At 39.8% G+C, this 22,361-nt stretch overlaps 1 protein-coding gene across 3 annotated transcripts in view; it reads left to right on the top strand.

The window, feature by feature from the left end:
* The window catches only part of LOC129729600 (mucin-2), a 92,597-nt gene that overhangs the window by 54,587 nt on the left and 15,649 nt on the right, over window positions 1-22,361 (top strand). The window contains exon 1 of one of the 3 annotated variants that reach the window (XM_055688298.1): window positions 7,768-7,865. The exons of the other annotated variants lie outside the window; for them this stretch is intronic. The gene's annotated coding sequence lies outside the window, so the exon portion shown is untranslated. Of the gene's footprint in view, window positions 1-7,767; window positions 7,866-22,361 lie in introns of those variants that run through there. 3 annotated transcript variants of the gene reach the window in all.

Below are 22,361 nucleotides of genomic sequence, written 5' to 3'. Positions count from 1 at the left end.
AGTTTCTACAGCTTTTTCTCGAAGTTTTCTTATATTTTCGCAGATTTTCTCAAGATGTGTGCAGATTTTTACCTGCGCGAGCGAAATTTTACCGAATCATGGATAGATTTTTTTCAGATTTCAAGCAGATTTTTCTGGTTTTTCGAACAGTTGCATACATTTTTTAAAAACATCTGGCATCTCTGGTCAGATCGAGTACACGCATGCCAAATTTTTCAGAGTGAAAAACAAGTTAAAGAAGAAAGTTACATTACATCACATAACGAGAAGTAGTGGACGAGATAATACCGTGGAGGACGACAAACCCTGGAGACTTTCAGGACTGCATGGTGCCTATTACCAGGCGGAAGCCGCCGTCAACATCTTCTCTTCGCTGAGGGATCCCGATCAGGGAAACGTAGAAACGAGCCAGTTCGGCGGGACAGCGAGCTTCGAGACGTTCTCGTTCACCTTGCGACAAATCCTCGGTAAATTTCAACATGTAGAATCACCATTTGTACATAGACTTTTGGACAGCATACCGTTCAATTTAGAGAAATGGCGGATATGGCGGATTATGCTCGATCATGGTTTCCCAACAAAACAGATACGTGCCTCCCTTGATGGTTCCACATCAAGCGTTAGGGTAGCCGTGGAAATATCGGACGCTATTGTGAAGTTAGATGGTTGGAATCAGGGTGATGGTCTGTCAAACTAATTGTTCAACATCGCATTGGAAGGTGTGCAAAGAAATGGCACCATTGTTACAAAGTCTCATATGCTCCTAGAGTAGAGTGGTTGAAGAGATTTTTGGACCTTTCAAGAGGGAGTATGAAATAAAGAGGTGGATAGCGGTTACAAAAAGGACATTCTAAGGATTGAAGTCCCGCAGCCTGCAAACCTGTACAAAACTTGCACCCTGTACAACACTGATTCTCCCGGTGGCCCTCTTTAATACTGAAAGAGGCTGATCGGTAAGCTCATTGTGTTTTTGAGTGTAGAATGCATGGACCATGAGGTGTACCAGGACTACAAATCGGTGGATATAGTAAAGCGGATAATATATTTAACAGAGATCCCGATAGAGGCCGTCGAGGAGGACCCAGTATTCGTTGAATGTGAATTTCGTGTCGCATCTCCATGCTTACAGCGCGTTAGTGGAACGAATATCGAAGCGATATTTCTTTTTTCTTCGTATCAGCCTGTGGATGTTCCGTAAATTATCGAGTTACATTTTTTGTGGGTATTATTTATTCATTGAAACTTAAAGGCTTACATTTTACACTTCTATTAAATTTTTATATATACTAAGTGATCAAAACCGAAAATTCGTATGTATTTTCATTCGCACGCAAGTAGGTTCTAACTCGACCAAATTCAAACCTTTTTTTAATAAGTTTGTTCTCGGCTCAACTACTCTTCAACTTTTGAAAAAGACTGCATATCTATAACAGCAAGTATTCAACTAATTCGGCTGTCATTGCATTGCACAGCTCTCCCTGTTCTCCGTACGTTCGGTACATAACCCGACAGTAACTGACAGCACACACATGCAATGCCAAACGGGCTTTTATTCTTCATCTCCTTATGTCTGTTGGTTCTTCCAAGCAGTCGCTATTTACAGCCTATAATCTTCGGCATCCTCCGGCACGAATCCGAGCGGGATGTCAGGTGATTATGATTCACGACCAGTGCTGATAAAAGTCATTTTCCCCAGCAAAATTCTTCGAAAATTACAGCCAATCATTTTCAATTTTCACTTTCAACGATCGCAGCACTCTTTCAGATACACTAGATTTTCGTTCTAGTAACGTGCTGTTATACTCAGATGAAATAGATCGCGCGCATCGTTCACGGTTACGGAATAAAATTTGACGACAAATCCAACCAAATGATCTTCACTTCAAAGCGAAAAAGAAAAACAAACAGTCCACTCAACCAAAATGAACCTCACCGAAACACTTTTTCACTGACACTGACCGATGCCTTGACAATCTTCGTTAACTGATAAACTGATTTTGTTGGCTTGCTTCCATCGCTTGAAATATAATGAGGTGTTTTGACAGTTCACTTCCAAGCAAAAAGCGGGAAGGGAGAACTCTGAAAGGATTGTAAAAAAATAACGTTTATGGATGCTTTTTTTTCACTTTCACTCAAGAGTGTCAACAAATATCAACCCTGTATCACGACAGTAAGGCTGATGCTTTAATGAAAGTGACATGGTGCGAAGCATGTTTTTTCTTACGTGGCGAATAATATCAACAATGGAAATACATATGAAACGGTTTGCTTTGTGTTCAAAATGCCACCGGCCTAAAAAAAGGAAAAAGCTCGAGTCGATGACAGCCGCAGTCGATCAGCAGGCTTTCAACAGTGCAAGTTAAGCCAACAGTGCAAAATCATTTCAAATCGCCTGGAAATACGCGAAAATTTTATCGACCATTTTTTAATTTGAATGAAACTGCACACGTATTTGACTAAGCAAACTGAGCATTTTTCACAGGTGGAGAGATTTTTCACACCCATGAGTTACATTCTAAAAGGGCACAGGTTTTATTAGAAGCATTGTAGCCCAGAAACCGTTGGTTGTATAGGAAAAACTGTCTGAGAATGAGTTGTAGGAAATTAAAAATGCACCATAAAAAAATATACACTGTACAAAAAAATTTTTTTCGACCAACAAAAATTAAAAATAAACATTAAATTTCGATTAAAAAAAAAGAGTTGAATTTTTGTTTCATTTTTTTTTTAAAGAAACTTGACGTTAATACGCAACTTTTTTAAAAAAGTCCAGGATGGAGAAATGAAAAATGATTTATTTATGGTAGATTATTTTTTTTATGAAAATTCTAATTCAAACATTTTTCAAAATATTTGTATTCTGATGATTTTGAAAGATGCAGAAAGTCATTTTGAATCAAAAAGCTCTTGGTAGTAAACATTCTAAAGGCATTGGTTTTCGAGTTATTTCTAATTTAAGCTCGAAAAATTATATCAATTTAGGAAAATACACGTTTTTCTTAATTTGTCCATGGTTCTCCAGCAAAAACCATACGTTTATTGGAATGTTTGATCAAAAATATACAATTCATTCTTTGACAACAAGACGATTGGGAGAACGGTTCTCAAGAAAAGAGTTAGATGTTCTAAGTAACATAAATATATATAAGAATCAAATATTTATTTTCGAGTTTTATTATCTTAGGAACATATTTTTTTATAACATATATACTTTACAGAACTAGTTTCACCTTATATTTTATATACATCATAGGTAAATGATTCGTCATCTTTTGAAAACAGCTTCGTTTGTATCTTATTTTCTGAAATCGGAACAAAAGAGTAATACTTTTATGTGGCAGCTATTATTATAGATTTTTTGAAAATAATGCTCCATTCTGTTACTCCTTGTTCATATTCTTCATATGATACCTACCCGACTAAATGACATTTTTGATGAATTTTTATTACTTTTCTGATTAGACCAATCATACAATTCTTTTGCGCTTGTAATGGGATGTTCATGTTCTTTAGCTAAACTTGCATTTCCTGCCATTCGTTTTAATATGCAACCAATTGCATCGCATGGGCATTTACCATGAGAAGTCGCAAAAAATGCCACTTTGCATCGACTTTGCATCGAGGCAGCTCCATCCGACATTAATTTCGCTTTTTTCAACTGTATTGTTGTTTTAAAAAAATTCATTAATTTGGCAATGAACACCTGAACCGCAACAGTATCATGATGGAGTACTTCCGATATTATGAAGAAGCTGATATTCTTAAGTGTTCCAGTTTCTGAATAGTAAACAACGAAGGGATGAATGGTGGCTTGACTATTATTCCAATAACTACACGAATCACAAATTGATAAAGACGTATTAAAATGAGCTTGACTGTTCAATATTTTTAATTTTGCAATAAGGTTTTTTTTTTAATTTGCGTAAGCTTGATGAGCACCGATGATCAGGAAAGGGTTTACAGCATTTGGGCTTGGTGTATTCCATTTTCACTTTATTCATCTTCACAAAATGCAAACTGGTACTAACACATCTGGACTAGTGCAATCGTATTTTTATACGAAAACAGACATTATAGGTACCTAACCCAGTAGTTATTGGTTGCGTACTTTACAAACAGTTATTATTAGTAAACAAGTAGGTAGTGTTGCACGACAAACATATTTTTTTATAGAACATTCGGCAAGGGTGAACGTGTAGGTAGGCTAAGGCTTAGCGCTTGAGTTATTTATCCAATCGTTTTGTATATTTTTGATCAAGCATTCCAATGAACGTATGGTTTTCGCTGGAGAACCAAATATTAATAATTTTTCGAGCTTAAATTTAAAATAAATCGAAAATCGATGCCTTTAAAATGTTTACTACCAAGTGCTTTTTGATTCAAAATGACTTTCTGCATCTTTTAAAATCATCAGAATATAAATATTTTGAAAAATGTTTGAATTAGAATTTTTATAAAAAAATTAATCCACCATAAAAAAAATATTTTTCATTTTTTCATCCTGGACTTTTTTTTAACAAGTTGCGTTTCAACGTCAAGTTTCTTTACAAAAAAAAAAAAATAAAAAAAATTCAACTCTTTTTTTTAAATTGAAATTTAATGTTTACTTTTAATTTTTTTGGTCAAAAAAAAATTTTTTTTGTGCAGTGTATATTTTTTTTATGGTGCATTTTTAATTTCCTACAACTCATTCTCAGACAGTTTTTCTATACAACCAACGGTTTCTGGGCTACAATGCTTCGAATAAAACCTGTGCCAAAAGACATACGCCCTTTTAGAATGTAACTCATGGGTGTAAAAAATCTCTCCACCTGTAAAAAAATGCTCAGTTTGCTAAGCCAAATACGTGTGCAAAGTTTCATTCAAATCAAAAATGGTCGATATTCGACCATTGGTCATTTCGCGCGTTTTGTCTCAACAGTAAATCCTCAAAATGAGCAAACTAGGCTGTCATATCCGAACGAACAAAATACATGCGCAAGAATGAGCTGTCGTGTGCAACACAGACAGTTTCGTTGCCTGTGCTCGATGTGAGCTCTCATGAATAGCTTATTCATGAGGCTGTTAGAGTGAAAAGAGAGAAAAGTCATCAGTATAGAGTTGCTCTACATTCTTTGTCCTAAGCCTACTCTTGAGCAATTTTCAGAACCGAACTATTTTGGTGAAGAAGAAAAAATACTAGCCAGTCATTGAGTCAAGCATAAACTTTCATGTATAGATGTCAGGTTAATAAAATATACCGTCCCTAATGCTGTTTTATTGCCATAATCAGGTAGCTTGATAGCAGCTGTTGATTTTATTCAATAAAATATTTTCTCAACGACATAATTTTACGGTCTGCAGTTCACATAATAATTAAAATCTACAAACAACACAAAATTATCCAATCAACTAAACATATTGTGCAATTGTAAAGTAAAGAGACCTATTGGTTTAAAGTTCGCATACCGTTTTTGTATGGAGTCAACATAGCAAAAAGGTCTATTGGCGAACCTAATATATTACTTAGAGGAACCGTCAATGTCACAAACCACCATGAGTATTATAGTTCAACGTCGCTCTTCAGCTATGTCAATAGCCATGCAAGATTAAGTTTGAAATAAAAAAAAAACGCAAGCTGGACATGCATCGCGTATTTCGGACAGTTATTAGACAGTGTACCCAAAATGTATGTAGCAGGTCGGAAGAAGCACACCGCAGTAAGCCGTGCTACGTTGTTGACTTAATGACTGGTTTTCCCTTGGACTGACATATTTTATTAGTTCCGTTGTTTTGCGATGTGGACGAGTGCCATTTAGAGTGGAAAAAAAACAGCCAACTGTGCCAACTAAAATTTCAATTCAAAAGTTTTAGGCGGCAAATTATGTGAAAATTTCTTCTCGGTTAGATGTCCTAACACTGTCCAAAGAAGTAGTCATGAAAAGCCTTGAACAAAATTTTTGCTAGACACTGCTCTACTAAACTCGTTTGTTTTCGTAATTCCATGGAGAGCAAAATAAAATAATTAGCTTGTTAATTATAAAATTAAGCTTGTGGCCTACTCGGCTCGAAAGAATTGTCATTGATAAGTGACACGATAATGAAGATAATGGTGCATTTTATAGGAGAAGAGAAGAAGAAGAAGATACAATGCTGAAGTAAAGCGCCAGCAACATAATCTAATCGAATTATTGCAGCCAATTATTGTTCGATTCGTTTTCAATCCATTAAACCACCATCGAAGGCCATAATATTGTACAGTTCAATGAATTGTGAAATTCGCTGCAAACACAACGCATGACGGTTGCTGGTATGACGGTTAGTGAAATTTTTGCTCGGTGAACTTCGATCGGTGAATTCGTTCGATCGGCGTCATCAATGAAGCGGGATCCGCGGCTTGCTTTGTGTAGCGATGACCTAGAGGCGAACGGAATCGAATGCTATAATCATGACTAGCGAATTCAAAACAGTCCTTTATGCATAAGCTGTTATTTAACGGTTCACTGTATTCGCTAGTATAATTAAAAGAAGTTCAAAAGTGAAACTTTCGTTACTAATATATACGATTTAAATTCTCCAGAGGGTTAGGCCTCATTAACCATAAATACGTTCGCCATTATGAACGTTTGCCTTATATTTATTTTCGCACATGCAAGTTAGTTGTAGAATACCATAATACACTCACTAAACCACAAATCGCATATCAATGTATGAAAGTTGTAGATATATCTCGACGAACTCAACATCGTATACAAAGTCTGTGTACCTGACTGGTTTACGATATCGGGTTCAGAACTGTAAAACCGAGTAAAACGAATCTGATCTAATAAGCCAGTCGTATGTGCGAACCCGGGCACGGAAGAGCTTGTTGCTTTCAGTAGGATCGTAGCGCTAGCACCACAATTGTCCTGTACATTAACAGTTGAACGCGGAATCTGTGTAAAAAAATCACAGGAGGGTTGTGTGCAAAGCCACGACCGCAAGGTCGAAGTAGAATACTTTTACAAGAAAGATAACCCGGCTGCTTGCGTGTCAGTCATTTTTCCTAGCAAATAAATGTTGACCGCTCATTGGCAGTATTGAAAATTCTGTGCAAATGAAGTTGAAGTACTACTCAATTTCAGTTTGCACATATAAATACGACCTCACTGAACAGGAAAAGAACAAACTCTTTGCGGCGCAAACAAGTTTCAACAGTCAGAGTATATGTACATATGAATTCAAATTTTAGATATATAACTTTTGGTTAAAGCTCAGAACGAGAAAATATTAAATCTTCAATTCATTTGTTTCGTTGTCCTAGAAAGAACAGTTTGTTGTTGAATTTAAAATCGGATATGACGCTGATTGCATCTCTGTATTACGCCGATATCGGGAGTTATGGTGAACTTACGTATGACGTAGGCATCGTATTACCTGTTTTATTGAATGAGAGAAAGAGGAATATTGTAAAATTTTGTAAACATTTAACTCAAACAATATTACCAAATCGTCATTCCGCGTCGAACACTCGACAGAAACGGACGTGCAAAGTGGTCGTTCTATTTCAATCCGGTCCGTGTGTACGAATAGCCGAACAAAAGAGTGTATTATTCGCGCAAAAGGCCAACTAGATTGTGAGTTGTGTCGCTACGTTCTGTACCCGGCTCGCAACTTTGGCTGTATTGGTGCAAAACACTAGCTGCAGTTTTGATCTGTGCACAGTGAATAGATCTTTCTAATTCAAGGCCATCAGTTGACAGTCGAGTCGTATCGCTGTGCTGAGTGATCTCACACCCAGCTCACTGCTGGTGGCTGTATTGGTGCTGCTGTACTGGTGCCTCTGGCTGCTTTGGGTGCAGCTTCGAACGATCGGACAACCACTGCTGGAAGGAAGAAGTAAATAGGTACGTGTTCCTGTCGGCGCTAGTGCGCTACATTTAGCGCGATGGATATAGATCCCTCGCCTCCCGTGCCACCATCCCCGAATCCCTCTCACACTGACCCTTCTGTTACCCCTCCCCTGTTCATTCTCCAGTCCCCCCTCGCCCCAGGCTTTACCCGGACGGATCTCAACAGGGCAGCTATACTGTTTATTTTCGTCCAAAGGAAGGAGTGAATTCAAAGCGATTAAACATACTGCAAATTTCTAAAGACCTGACGAAGGGGTACAAGGCCGTGACCGAAATTTCCAAGGTCTGACCTAACAAGCTCCGTGTCGTGGTCAGTGATCTGGCACAGGCCAATGCTATCGCTTGCTCTGAGCTCTTCACACGCGAGTATCGCGTTTACATTCCCGCACGAGACGTGGAGATCGACGGTGTCATAACCGATTCGAGTCTGTCTGTCGAGTGTATCCTAAAAAGCGCAACCGGTTGCTTCAAAAATACCGAAACACAGGCGAAGATTTTGGATTTTAAGCAATTGCGGTCCATGTCTCTCGTCGGCGGTAAAAAAGTTTACACTCCGTCAGACTCGTTTCGCGTTACGTTTGCCGGATCTGCACTCCCTAGCCACGTCTCGATCGACCGGGTTCGTCTGCCTGTGCGATTGTATGTACCCCATGTTATGAATTGCACCAATTGCAAGCAGTTAGGCTACACAGCCGCCTACTGCTGCAATAAGGCACGATGTAGCAAGTGTGGGGAGACTCATGCGGAAGATTCTTGCAGTGTTAATGCTGAAAAATGTATTCACTGTGGGGAAAACCAGCATGAGCTCTCCACATGCCCGGTGTACATGCAGCGCAGAGATAAAATCAAGCAGTCACTTAAGGAGCGTTCAAAGCGTTCCTATGCTGAGATGCTGAAGAAGACCGTGACCACTTCTACCATAACATCGAACCCCTTTGATCTGTTGTCCTCTGATGAAACCGATTCTGACGATTCTTCAGCGAAAACATCTTATGCCAATCCTGGGGAGTCTAGGAAGAGGAAAAATGTTTCTTCTTCTAAACTTCCCCGTAAAGGTCCTAAGATTTCACAAAGTGTAATGAAAAGTACGAACAAACCAAACAGTGCTGCGGAAAAACCGAAGCAAACTCCTCCTGGGCTTGCAAATTTAAAGTCCCAGAAGGAGTTCCCAGCACTGCCAGGAACATCTAAAACACCAGTTGTTCATTTTGCACATCCAGTTGATGAAACAAACTCTGGATTAGTGAAATTTTCTGACATTGTGGACTGGATTTTTGAAAATTTCAATGTACCCGACCCAATTAAAATTTTTCTTACAGCATTCCTCCCAACAGTTAGATCATTTTTGAAGCAGTCGACTGCCCAATGGCCCCTCCTTGCAGCGATTGTATCCTTCGATGCCTAATTCAACTGCGTATATGAAGGATTCTATCTCTGTCTTACAGTGGAATTGTAGAAGTATTTTACCAAAAATTGATTCGTTTAAAGTTTTGATAGATAAAAACCAATGCGATGCATTTTCCCTTTGTGAAACTTGGCTTATTTCAAATATTGATCTCAACTTCCATGATTTTAATATTATTCGCCTTGATCGAGACACCCCATATGGAGGAGTACTTTTAGGGATTAAAAAGTGCTATTCTTTCTCCAGGCATCGAAGTTGTCGCATGTCAAATGACAATACAAGGTAAAGAGCTTTGTATTGCCTCAATATATATTCCTCCCAGAGCACAGGTTGGGCAACGGTTGCTCTTTGATTTAATAGAACTTCTTCCCTCGCCACGTTTGATTTTGGGAGACTTCAACTCTCATGGTGTGGCTTGGGGTTCCCCTTACAATGATAACCGCTCCTCTTTAATCTATAACCTTTGCGATGACTTCGACATGACTATTTTGAACAACGGTGAAATGACACGTATCCCGAAACCTCCAGCGCGCCCAAGCGCTTTGGATCTATCCTTATGTTCGACGTCGCTACGGTTGGATTGCACATGGAAGGTAATCCTCGATCCTCACGGTAGCGACCATCTGCCTATTCTTATTTCAATTACAAACGGGTCAACTCGCATGCGACCAATTAACATTCCGTATGACCTCACACGGAATGTCGATTGGAAGTTATACGAGGAAATGATTTCAAAAGCGGTCGAGTCGATTCAACATTATCCACCACTTGAAGAATACAACCTCCTCGCGGGCTTGATTCTCGACGCCGCGTTGCAAGCCCAAACGAAGAAATATCCCGGCGTAACGGTCAAAGAACGGCCTCCCACTCCGTGGTGGGACCAAGAGCGCTCCGATGTCTACACGCAAAGATCCGACGCGTTTTTGGCCTTCCAGAAGGGAGGTATACCTGGCGACTATTTACGGTATTCGGAGCTTGATACCAAGCTTAAAAGTTTGGCTAAAGCAAAGAAACGCGGATATTGGCGTCGGTTCGTGAACGAGACGTCGAGGGAGACATCGATGAGCACTCGTTGGAACACAGCCCGAAGAATGCGGAATCGCGTAACGGTCAACGAAAGCGAGGAGTCTTCAAGTCGGTGGATATTTGATTTTGCCAGGAAAGTATGTCCGGACTCTGTTTCTGAGCAAAACATTGTTCGCGATGCGTCTCCGGGCCACGACGCGATAGAATCACCTTTTACGATGGCAGAATTTTCAGTTGCCCTCCTGTCCTGTAACAATAACGCGCCTGGGTTAGATAGAATCAAATTCAACTTGTTGAAGAATCTACCCGGCAATGCCAAGAGGCGCTTGTTGAACTTGTTCAATAAGTTCCTGGAGCAAAACATTGTACCGCAGGATTGGAGGCAAGTGAAGGTGATCGCCATCCAAAAACCCAGGGAAACCAGCTTCTGATCACAACTCTTATAGGCCGATTGCAATGCTATCCTGTATCCGGAAATTGATGGAAAAAATGATACTCCGTCGTTTAGACCATTGGGTCGAATCAAATGGTCTACTATCAGATACTCAATTTGGCTTCCGCCGTGCCAAAGGGACGAATGATTGTCTTGCGTTGCTTTCAACAGATATTCAGCTGGCGTATGCTCGCAAAGAACAAATGGCGTCTGCGTTCTTGGATATTAAGGGGGCTTTTGATTCCGTTTCTATTGACATTCTTTCGGGTAAACTTCACCTACAAGGATTTTCTCCAATTTTGAACAATTTTTTGCACAATTTGCTGTCCGAAAAGCACATGCGTTTTACGCATGGCGATTTGGCAACTTTTCGCATTAGCTACATGGGTCTTCCCCAGGGCTCATGTTTAAGCCCCCTTCTTTACAACTTTTATGTAAATGACATCGACGAATGTCTGGCAAATTTATGCACGATAAGACAACTTGCAGACGACAGTGTAATCTCTGTTACAGGAGCCAAAGCTGCCGATTTGCAAGGACCATTGCAAGATACCTTGGACAATTTGTCTGCTTGGGCTTTACAGTTAGGTATCGAATTCTCTCCGGAGAAGACTGAGATAGTAGTTTTTTTCTACGAAGCATGAACCTGCTCAGCTTCAAACACAATTAATGGGTAAAACGATTTCTCAGGTTTTGGTACACAAATATCTTGGTATCTGGTTCGACTCTAAAGGCACCTGGGGTTGTAACGTGAAGTATCTGATGAAAACATGTCAACAAAGAGTGAATTTTCTTCGTACAATAACCGGACAATGGTGGGGAGCCCACCCAGGAGACCATATTAGGCTTTACCAAACAACGATACTGTCTGTCATTGAGTACGGGTGTTTCTGCTTCCGCTCCGCAGCAAACACACATTTGATCAAACTGGAGCGAATACAATATCGTTGTTTGCGTATCGCCTTGGGTTGCATGCAATCGACCCATACGATGAGTTTGGAGATCTTAGCTGGAGTACTACCATTGAAAAACCGCTTCTGGAGCCTGTCTTCTCGTATTCTTGTCAAATGTGAGGTCTTGAACCGTCCTGTGATTGAAAATTTTGAAAGGTTAATCGAACTTAATTCTCAAACCCGTTTTATGACATTGTATTTCAATCACATGTCCCATAATATTAACCCTTCTTCGAATATTCCAAATCGTGTCGACTTATCAAATACTTCTGATTCTACTGTGTTTTTCGATACATCCATGATAGAAGAAACTCGTGGAATCCCGAATCATTTACGCGTGCAGCAGATCCCTAAAATTTTTTCCAATAAATATCGAAACATCAACTGCGACAATATGTACTACACTGGCGGATCACTTTTTGATAGTAAGCTACCAGATATAATTGGCGCCGTTAAATATTAAATTGTATTTGTGCCGTGTCAAATAAACTATAGATGAAGAAAAAAAAAAACCAAATCGTAGTCAGGCACTCTGACAACAAAGTTGAAGGCTGTTTTCACACTGAAAATCAGACAGCCAGCAGAAGTTTTGATTGCCAAAATCCAGAAATCCGAACAGCCGTAAAGAGAGCTGTTTATTCACCTACGGCAAGTTTCTCGCCCCATCCCTCGCGTTCGCGTTCACCATGGCAGAGGCCTAACTGTCTTTGTGAATGCGTTCTAACAGGGCAGTTTGTTATTCAAAGTCGGTTATGCGTATCGCAGCCTTTGCGCTGCCCCTACAGTGGGGGGGGGGGGGGTGCGACGGGTGCGACAGATTTAAATTGCTAGGATCCAACACATAATGCTTGCTTGCGTTGTCAAAAAATATTAACTTTCATTGACTTGTTTATTTGCCTTGAAAAAGGCATTTTGATTTACAAAATTGGGTTTCCTGATGGCAATCTTCATGCTGCCCCAACACGGGGGAAGAAATGGCAGTCTGGCGACACATGCTGAGAAAAACCGCGCTGCTCCTGAGACGTGGTGACCAACTACAGGGCTAGTGCTGCTGCTAAGGAAGGATGACTGCTGTTATCGCTGTCTAGAACTATTATGAGCGGCTTCAGCTGAAACAGGCTCTTATATAGGCCAAATAGTATGTTTTCAATTGCAAGGTATATGATTCTGTCGACCGTGCTTGGGAAGCAATCATATAACGACCAATCAGAGGTCGAATTTTTCGTTTTGACAAGGCTTGACTATTTTCAATAGTACAATAGTGTGAATAATAAAACTACAATTATCTTATTTTGGGAAGAATCTTAGAAGATTTTCCTATCTATTGCTACGAGAACGAAGGAAATCCATCGGATACTAACCGATTTATTAGCATTTGAAATTGGACATATTTTTCACTATTTTCGGTTTTAGATTTTCATTTCACATCCCTATGTAGCCGAACTTCCTGAGAGAAGTATTCTACTTCAAAACAAAAGGTCAAATTTTGATACTAGAATCTAGCACCGAGGTTTTGCTTCATTTTACTTTTCCTTGATATTAAAAACACATACAATATACATTTCCGAAAATGAAACGCATAATGATTACCTCGTTAAAAACTTGGTAACGCTCTTGAACAATATTTATTTTAGTTTTTGTTGTGAACTGAACCCCGTCGAAAGGCGTGTTTGGGAACTAGAGAACATGCAAATGCTCCTCATGTCGCTTCTCTCCGCTTTCATGCGTAAGATAATTCGTGCTAAGATACATTATGGCTCGTCTATCATGCCAACGTACAGTATGGCAATCATCTTTATGGCAATTGCACGCAAAGCAAACATTCGTACGACTATCGTATTTACGGCTGCAGTCCGGTCGCCCAGTCAAGAGTGTATGCACGGTTCACACCCTCGAACCTTCCAAGGTTGCGAATTTCCTACCGTGGCCGCGGGGAAGGCAGAGAACCGGTGATCGACAGGTGTTATTAATCAAACCGCACAACAGTACCGAAGTGGGTGAGTGTAACGGCTTCGGATGATTTTGATACCCGACCGTACGTACTAGTTTTACGGAATAGCAGCTTTGGCACACCACCGTAAGCTCGTACTCGCACGCTTACTTCCCGGCCTAACTATAGCAGCGTTGAAAACTGCCTCGATCGTGTCAGAATGGGTCGATTGATTTCGATACTTAACATCGACCGCTCTGTGTCGGGCAATGACGCAAGTTTTCCTCCGTCGATCGAATTCTTACTTAAACGGTAGTAGTTAATGAATTTATAGAAAATTGTTCATTTCTCCATCCTTGATGCGAACAAGTGGATGCGCTCGATTAAACAGATTGTGTATAGAATAGATCGAAGCACCGGTAGCATGTGAATCGTGCGTTGCATTTTATTTCTTCTGCAAGGGTTAATCGGAGCACCGATAGAACGGAAGTTGCGCATACAATTCACAAATGTTGCCCGGTCGAGTGTAACGGTGATAGTGTATGTAGATTTGGTAATTGTTTTCTCTAGTAGTGGAAGACAGAAGGAGGAAGAAATTTCTGCTTTTTGATTGGCTCAGAACGAACTTTGTTGAACGAACTTCATAATTAAATTGCATCCAGAAATCAAAACTGGATTAGAGCTAAGACAACAACAGACCGACGGCATCTGTCGTCAGATCTCTGGCGTAATCTATCATCACATCTATATTACTGCAGCAGACTGCATAAATGTCGTGCCTTACCGGTTAGAGAAGCTTGGCAATAAATCGATGTTTTTATATCAACACTCATTAGACGTTCCAGAATAATTACATTAAGAATTTTTGCATCAAGCCGCTTATTATATTAGTTACATCAATAGTGGCTGCAAAATAATAGATATCAAAGTGCTGAAAATTAACCTTGGAAGGTTAATCTTAATGATAATTATTTCAATAAATATCACGATAACAAATACAAAAATCTGTTTAATAAACTCAACGGTGAGAGATTTTTTTTTGTTAAATTGTCGAATTCTTTCAGTTCCAACTAATTTCGCGATTTCTCAGAAACGTGACCATTACTTGGAAATCTATTGAATTGCGTCTACAGCAGTCTCGCTGGAGCCATTTGTTTGTTACGTTTAGCTAAAAGCTCCCCCTTCTATCTGAGGTTAACATCGCTAATTTTCATGCCGTAGTGTTGTTCTAATTTTACCCAATATTACCAGCGAAAGGATAGAAAGTATGTTTTCTGCAACAAAGTTTCCCAGCTTTTTGCGCTTTTAGCCTTTAACGTTTATCATCTCTACGGGGTTTTTAGCTTGTCTGTCAGTGTTCTGTAGGGAGATGAATTGAGGTTTAGTGAAGTATATTAATTGCCTCTTTTGTGTCTCTGAATATGCGAAATTTTTGCGCAGTTCTGTTCACACAATTGTTTGAGACGTAACGGACACCTCAGCGGTTTTGGGACATGCCCCATTTTAACTTGAATAATGTACTTTTACTTATTTTTTCACAGTCCTTTGCATATTCAGTCTTCTGTTGCAATAACATGGTGTACTACAAACTATCCAACAGAGAAACAACTGAGGTCCGTGAATCACCTCCGGTTAGGTACATTTTTTGTGTTAAATGATTTTTGTTTCTCTGGGAATTGTTGTGATCTGATATATATAGTAGAGATGGTCGAGTTTGATGTTTTTCAAACCCGTACCCGACCCGAACCCGAATTTTTTTTTCGGTCGAAACCCGAGTCCGACCCGAACCCGAAATTTTTTTATTCGTTCAAACCCGAACCCGACCCGAAACCGAGAATTTTATATCTATGAAACCCGAACCCGACCCGAACCCGAAATTTTGGAACCCGAACCCTAGATTTCATAGGTTTTATAGTCGGGTTTCGAGTTTTCATACCCAAACCCGACCTGAAACCGAAATTTTCAAACCCGAACCCGACCCGAACCCGAATTTTTTTTTTCACCAAACCCGACCATCTCTAATATATAGCAATACAACAGTATTGGACAAAACAGTAGCAAGTAGTCGTATGCTTTCAAAATTTTCATATGAAATCTGTTTATATGAATTTAGGAAACAATAATTGGGGTTATTAAAATAATATATTTTGAGTTAATTTTATCAAAATTAAACATTACCGAGGTTGTGTATGTGTTGGTTGAAGCGAAAAGAAATTTGCTCAGTGGTGTGGTCATGTCTTATTTAAGTGGCATCAGTGAATTAGTTTTCACTAGAGATACTCAGATAGAGAGAGAGAGATAAGCGATGAAAAAACCGCTAATTTGGCAACTAGTTTTCTCATGTCAGGGGTGCCAGATCTCTTCACAAAGCGCAATGTTGACTAACTTTTTCATTCGAATCGTATAACTGATGGTGACGGTGAAAATCCTGGGGAATAATAAAATGCATCACAAAAACCGTGAAGGTGTAAACTTTTTTGTTTATGTTTAATTTCATATACTTTCACCATAATTGACAATTATTTTCTTGATCATACGAAAGGTTTGTGAACCACCAGTGGAAAATCACTGAGATAAACCAATTTTGGAGCATTATCGATTGATTGTTTAGCAATAAAACATGGGAAATGTGTGAAAATAAATCTATCCTTTATTGTACTTGATCGCAACACCTGTCAATGTGTTATCCTTCTTGTTCGTTTGGCTCGGATTTTGACATGTTCGTTCGGCTCAAAACATTCTCTTCGCATATCTCTCCCTCTAAGTATTGCTAGTCTTTACTGCATTGGAAGCGGATTTGATTCCGGATCGTAGCAAGCAGCGACCGCGAGTGGATGTGAAAAAGATTTCGCTTGCGATTTTTTCGTGTATTTCTAGAAAATTCGCAAATGTTTTCCGGTTTATCGTGCTAACGTGCTTAAGAACTTGGAGAGAATTTGAATCCCCATTTTATTCGCTGCTGTGCGTAAATCTTTTTCGTTTATCACTGTTATTGGACCGTAAAGTTCCATCTGCGGAGAAAAAGTGTGCTATTAGTTATGAATATTGGTATGCATTTCAAAATAAAAGCTGCAAACTGGTGCTAAGTGAGAAAAGACGTGACTGGGAACCTGCAATTTGGTATTTTGTCAAGCTTTATTTCATGATTTTTCTAGCTTTAGAACAAATATTGATTTTTGAGGGACTATTCCGTAGTCGTTCAACGGATTCGTTCAACGCGTTCAAGTTCACCCTCGTTGTGGTCGGTTTATAATGGATTTTGCACGCGTTATTGCCGTTTTACCCAGTATAATTATTTAAATACAACTGACTGAATGTGATATCCCGAAGGACTAACGATTGGAATGGATTCCCCAGCTTTTCGGATTGTTCGAACCATTCGGCGATGTGTTTTGGGTTATCAACTTGCTGAAATATTCCATTCGCCATAAGGTAATATATTTCAACTTCTATTCGTCACTGAAAAGAACGCCATTTATGCAGAGTTTAGCCAATATGATATGCTTCAATAAAATCACAGGTTTTTCCGGAGGGCGTCGAGAAAACGAATTCGACTTCGACGGCGCGTTGTCTAATCATCAGGCTCGATAGCAAGAGCTGCAATCAGATTTACATTTTGAAGGATGATTGAATAGAGTCCTTTTCGATGCATCTCTTGATCAGAGTCTACCCTGGAGGTGGTACAATAAGGTATTCCTCTCTTGTGGTCAACCGTTCTTTTTTCTCTTCGTCACAGTTTTTAGCTGTTTTGCAACACTTACAACCAGCTTGTAAGGGTATTCACCAGGAATTTTACTCCACTCGTCCTGTAAATTTTGTTTGAGATCATTTTTATTGAAAATCTAGTGGTTTCTATTTTTTTATTGAGGTACCCGGCAAACTTCGTCCCGCCTATTTTAGTATTTTATTTAATAATTTTAAACATTCCAAATTCATTGGTTCCTTGCGATTTGTTTATATCGTTTGAAATGATTGGTTTTATCGGAATGACAACATCCTCGACTTTTGGCTTTTGTACATCACCTCTATTCCGGAAACATATTGGGTGCATTTCAGTTTTTTCGTTGTTTTCCAGAAACTGAAATAGGTCATCTTCGAATTCATAATTGTGTCCAGGGTCAATGCTTGGCTTGTTTACATCATTTCGATTACGGAAATATCCATATGTATTCGGTTATTTTCGGCTGTTTCCCAGAAGTTGCCATTTTACAATTCATTCTGAGGTCAATTTTACGCTCCTGGCATCATTGTGGTTAAAGCTATTTTTCAGAAACCGTGAGTCGCCATCTTGGATTTTAAAATGGCATTTGGAGACAATTTCTGGCCCCTGAGCGTCATTCTGGTTTAAGAAACACCCATGTTGGGTGTTATTTGGTCATTATCGGTTGTTTTCCATAAACCGGAAGCTGCAATCTTACAATTCATAATGGTGTCTGAGGTCACTTTTAGCTCCTTGCATCATTCTGGTTCCGCAGATACTCATATTGGGTGGTATTTGGTCACTTTAGGCTGTTTTTCAGAAACCGGAAGTAGGCATCTTGGACTACAAAATGGTATGTGAAATTAATTTCTGACTTCCAGGTGTCATTCTGGGTCCGGAAAAATTTATATTGAATGGTATGTGGTCATTTTCGGCTGTTTGTCAGCCACCGGAAGTCGCCATCTTTAAATTCAGAATGGTGTCTTTGATCGATATTTAACTTCTGTGCATCATTCTGGTTGCGGAGATACTCATATTGGATGGAAATAGGCCATTTTTGTCTGTTTTCCAGACACAGAAAGTTGTCATCTTACAATTCAAAATGTTGTCTGAGGTCGATTTGTGACTTCAGTGCATCATTACAATTCCAGAAGTACCCATATCGTGTGGTATTTGGTCAATTTCCGCTGTTCTTCGGAAACCGATTTTGGATTTCAAAAGGAGACTGGCCTCTGGCACTGAGGAGACTATTTCTGGCCTCTGAGCGTCATTCTGGTTAAAGAAACACTCATATTGGGTGGTATTTGGTCATTTGCCGCTGTTTTTCACAAATCGGAAGTCGCCATTTTGGATTTCAAAATGGTATGTATTTGGAGACATGCCAGAAGAAGGAAGGATGTTGAACCATTATGGACATGTTTGTTACACCTAAAAACATTCACCTGCCAAATTTTGTTGTATTTGCTTGATTGGTTCTCGAGTGCGAAATTTGTGTTTCATTTGTATGGTATTCCTCCCTTATAGAAGAGGGAGGGATATCAAACCATTATGGATATATTTGTTACCCCTAAAAACATTCACCTGCTAATTTTGGTTCCATTTAGTTTGTTAGTTCTCGAGATGTGCAGAAATTTTTGTTCCATTTGTTTGGAACCCCTCCCTCACATAAAAGGGAGGGGCGTCGAACCATTCTGGACAAATTTGTTACCTCTGAAAACATTTCATGCCAAATTTGATTCTATTTGGTTGATTGGCTCTCGAGCTGTGCAAAATTTGTGTTTCATTTGTATGGGACCCCTCCCTTATAAAAGAGGGAGGGGTGTCAAATCATTATAGATATATTTGTATATATTGCCAAATTTGGTTCCATTTACTTGGTTAGTTCTTGAGATATGCAGAAATTTGTGTTTCATTCGTATGGAACCCCTCCCTTTCAGAAAAGGGAAGGGTGTCGAACCAACATGGACATATTTGTCACTCCTTAAAACATCCACATGCCAAATTTGGTTCCATTTGCTTGGTTAGTTTTCGAGATGTGCATGAATTTGTGTTTCATTTGTATGGGACGGTCCCTTCCAGATGAGGGAGGGGTCTCAAACTATCTTAGTCACCTTTCTCGGCCCCTAAAACCCCTACATACAAAATTTCACGCCAATCGGTTGAGTGGTTTCCAAGCCTATATGAATCAGACAGACAGACAGACAGATAGACAGACAAACAGACAGACAGAGCTGCATTTTTATATGTTTAGATTTCCATATACTTTCAATAGGATTGATGTCTAGAGATTATGATGGAATATTTTTACCAGTAAGACATTGGGTATTTTCATGCTGTTGGAAAATTTTTCTGATTGATGGATGGTTTTTTTCCTCGGTACTCAGGTATTAAAACTTTTTCCTTTTCTGTATATTGCGGATCGTTTCGGGACAAATATCAAGATCATTACGCTGATTCAGATGTAACAGGCTTAATAAATAGTTGGTTTGAAGGAGGTTGAATTGTCTACTAGGGAGAAATGGGGAGTGAAGTTGTAGCAACAATCAAAGTGTCCAAGAATTTTCCCTTCAATAGAATACTGAAACAATATTGTTGATACTATTCGATGGAAGCTGTGGCAACCACAATGGTCCTAATGTTCTTCCCTGCGGGACACTTGACTTATTGCAAAAAAGCCTTCTAACTGCGATACTCCAAATATTACCGCCATCCGTCTCTCACAATGGTACGTACGAAACCATTCAACGAGTCGATCTGAAGCACCTGAACGTCTCAGCTTCTCCAACAAAATATGATGGTCGACACGTTAAAATGCTGTCTTCAGGACAGTGTATACCACATCAATTTGGAGGCGTTGATCTGAAGTGCGCAAGCAATGTGACGAGAATTCCAGTTAATTGGTAAATACCGATCTGCCTGGAAAGAAGCTATGTTGGGAGGTGCCAATGTAATTCTTCACCCGAAAGAAGAGGTAGTTGTTCGCGATAGAGTCCAAAACCTTCGAGCATGCACACAGAGAAGTAATACCCCAGGGTTTTTTTTACGTTTTATTTGTCTCTTTTTTAGAAAACATTTAGAAGGCATGGAAACATGTAAGATGACTTCCACATATTTGGGAAAGTGGAGGTTGCCTATGACAAGCTGAACAGAAAGGCAAGAGGAGGTTTCAGAGAATCGCAGCAACTTTTCAACAAAACCACAGGAGTTCCGTCCGGGCCAGAAGCGAAAGATTGCTTATCTTCAGCTCACAATGACTATTCCGATACGCTCGAAAAGTTCGTGAACAACGACGCTCCAGCTAGTGATGGGAAATATCGCCCAGAACGGACATCGATAACAATCGATAATTCCGAGACTTTTATCGATATTATCGATAAGTATCGATAATTTGACAGCTAACGTTTGCGGTGAAAAATTTTTTTTCAGATGATGAAAAAAAACTATTTCAGATGGCGATGAAAAAAAAAAAACTATGACAGATAATTGAGTTGGATAAATTTCCCATGGAAGGTTGTCATGTTAGCTTCCTCACAAAAAATATTACGTCATTGCGTGCAGCCTTCCGACAGTTAACCGGGACATTCGCCATGGCGGACGAAAACATGCGTGTAGCCATGTTTTTAAGCTCTTTCTTCGTTTTTTTTTAATTCCTCCTCCGTTTTCGAGACAAAATTGTTGGAAAAGATCTTGCGCTTCAAATTTGCCCAGAAATTCTCGATGGGAAGCAGCTGGGGGAAATTGAGCGGATTCGCCGACTTCGGTACCACATCAATATTCAGCCGCTCCATCTTCTCCAACGATCGCTTCGAATAGTTGGCTGACGTCAAATCTGGCCAGAACACCGTGTCTTCGCGCTTATGGTATTTCTTGATGAACGACGCAACTCCTGTCAGGCACTTCGTACTCAGGGATGCCACATGTACAGATTAATCTGTATTTTACAGATTTTTGGCCGAAGTAACGGTTCAGAATCTGTATATACAGATATACAGATTTTCGTCGAAAAGTACAGATTTACAGATTTTTCGAAATTAACATTAACTTTTAAAAACAATCCAAATTTTATTTCATTGAATATTGAGCAAATTGAACATATTTTCAACTCCTCACACGTATTAAGCTAAAAATTTCGTTTATGTACCATAAAAACTCAAAAAATACAAAGTTCTTTGTGTTTAAACAACACAAATTTTTTTTACAGATATTTTTGTTCCAGATACAGATGTTCAGATTTTTTCAAGGGAAAACACAGATTTAAATGTGGCAACCCTGTTCGTACTATGAATTTCCCCGTTCACGGCCAGCCCGGAGCGAAAGAAGAGCAATTTTGACATCCCTTTCTCGCTGATTGACAGCAACAGCCGCACCTTCTTGGGGAACTTGGTCTGTGAAATAAACCTTACCTCGATGCTCACTTCCTTCGTGGGGGAGGTAAAATACGGAGAGCACTGCTAGTCGTTGCCATCCAGGGTGAGATAGGTCTAGTCGTCCAATACCACTGCCGCGTCGCGATTCGCCGGGAAAATTGACTTGACCATCTTCAACCGCTGTCGCTGCGCCATTGCCTGCAGCTCCAAGACCAGTGGACGGGAATGCCGCTTCCTGCATGTATGTCCATGTTCTCCAAATGCTTTTTCACTGTTTTAGAGCACGCACCAATCTCTCTGCCAAGTGCACGCAGCGATTTAGCCACGTTTCCCTCGGTCTTCCTCTTCAGCATCCTTGGAAGCTTCTTGTCGCTCAGGGTCGTTGGCCGTCCGGAATCGGGCTTTCTTTCGATGCTCTGATCGTTGTCCAATAGTGTCAAGATGTTGTAGATGCCAAAACCGACATACCCGGGGTCCACAAAGTGCCGCACGATTTCCGTTTTTGACGCGGCGGGGTACCGTTCTTTGAACGCGCACACTTCTGAACGGAGTAGCTTCACTTTTTTCGCCATCACAGTTAGAGTTTGACTGATAGGGCTGTCAATTTTTTTTTGCTAACTCATGGGTGTCTATGATTGATGATGCATGAGTAGTTTCGTCAGTGCGATTGAAGGTA

Source organism: Wyeomyia smithii, chromosome 3, assembly GCF_029784165.1.
Source record: "Wyeomyia smithii strain HCP4-BCI-WySm-NY-G18 chromosome 3, ASM2978416v1, whole genome shotgun sequence".
Classification (NCBI taxonomy): Eukaryota; Metazoa; Arthropoda; class Insecta; order Diptera; family Culicidae; genus Wyeomyia; species Wyeomyia smithii.
Note: the sequence above shows the minus strand (reverse complement) of the source record. Positions and strands in the feature narration are given on the sequence as shown.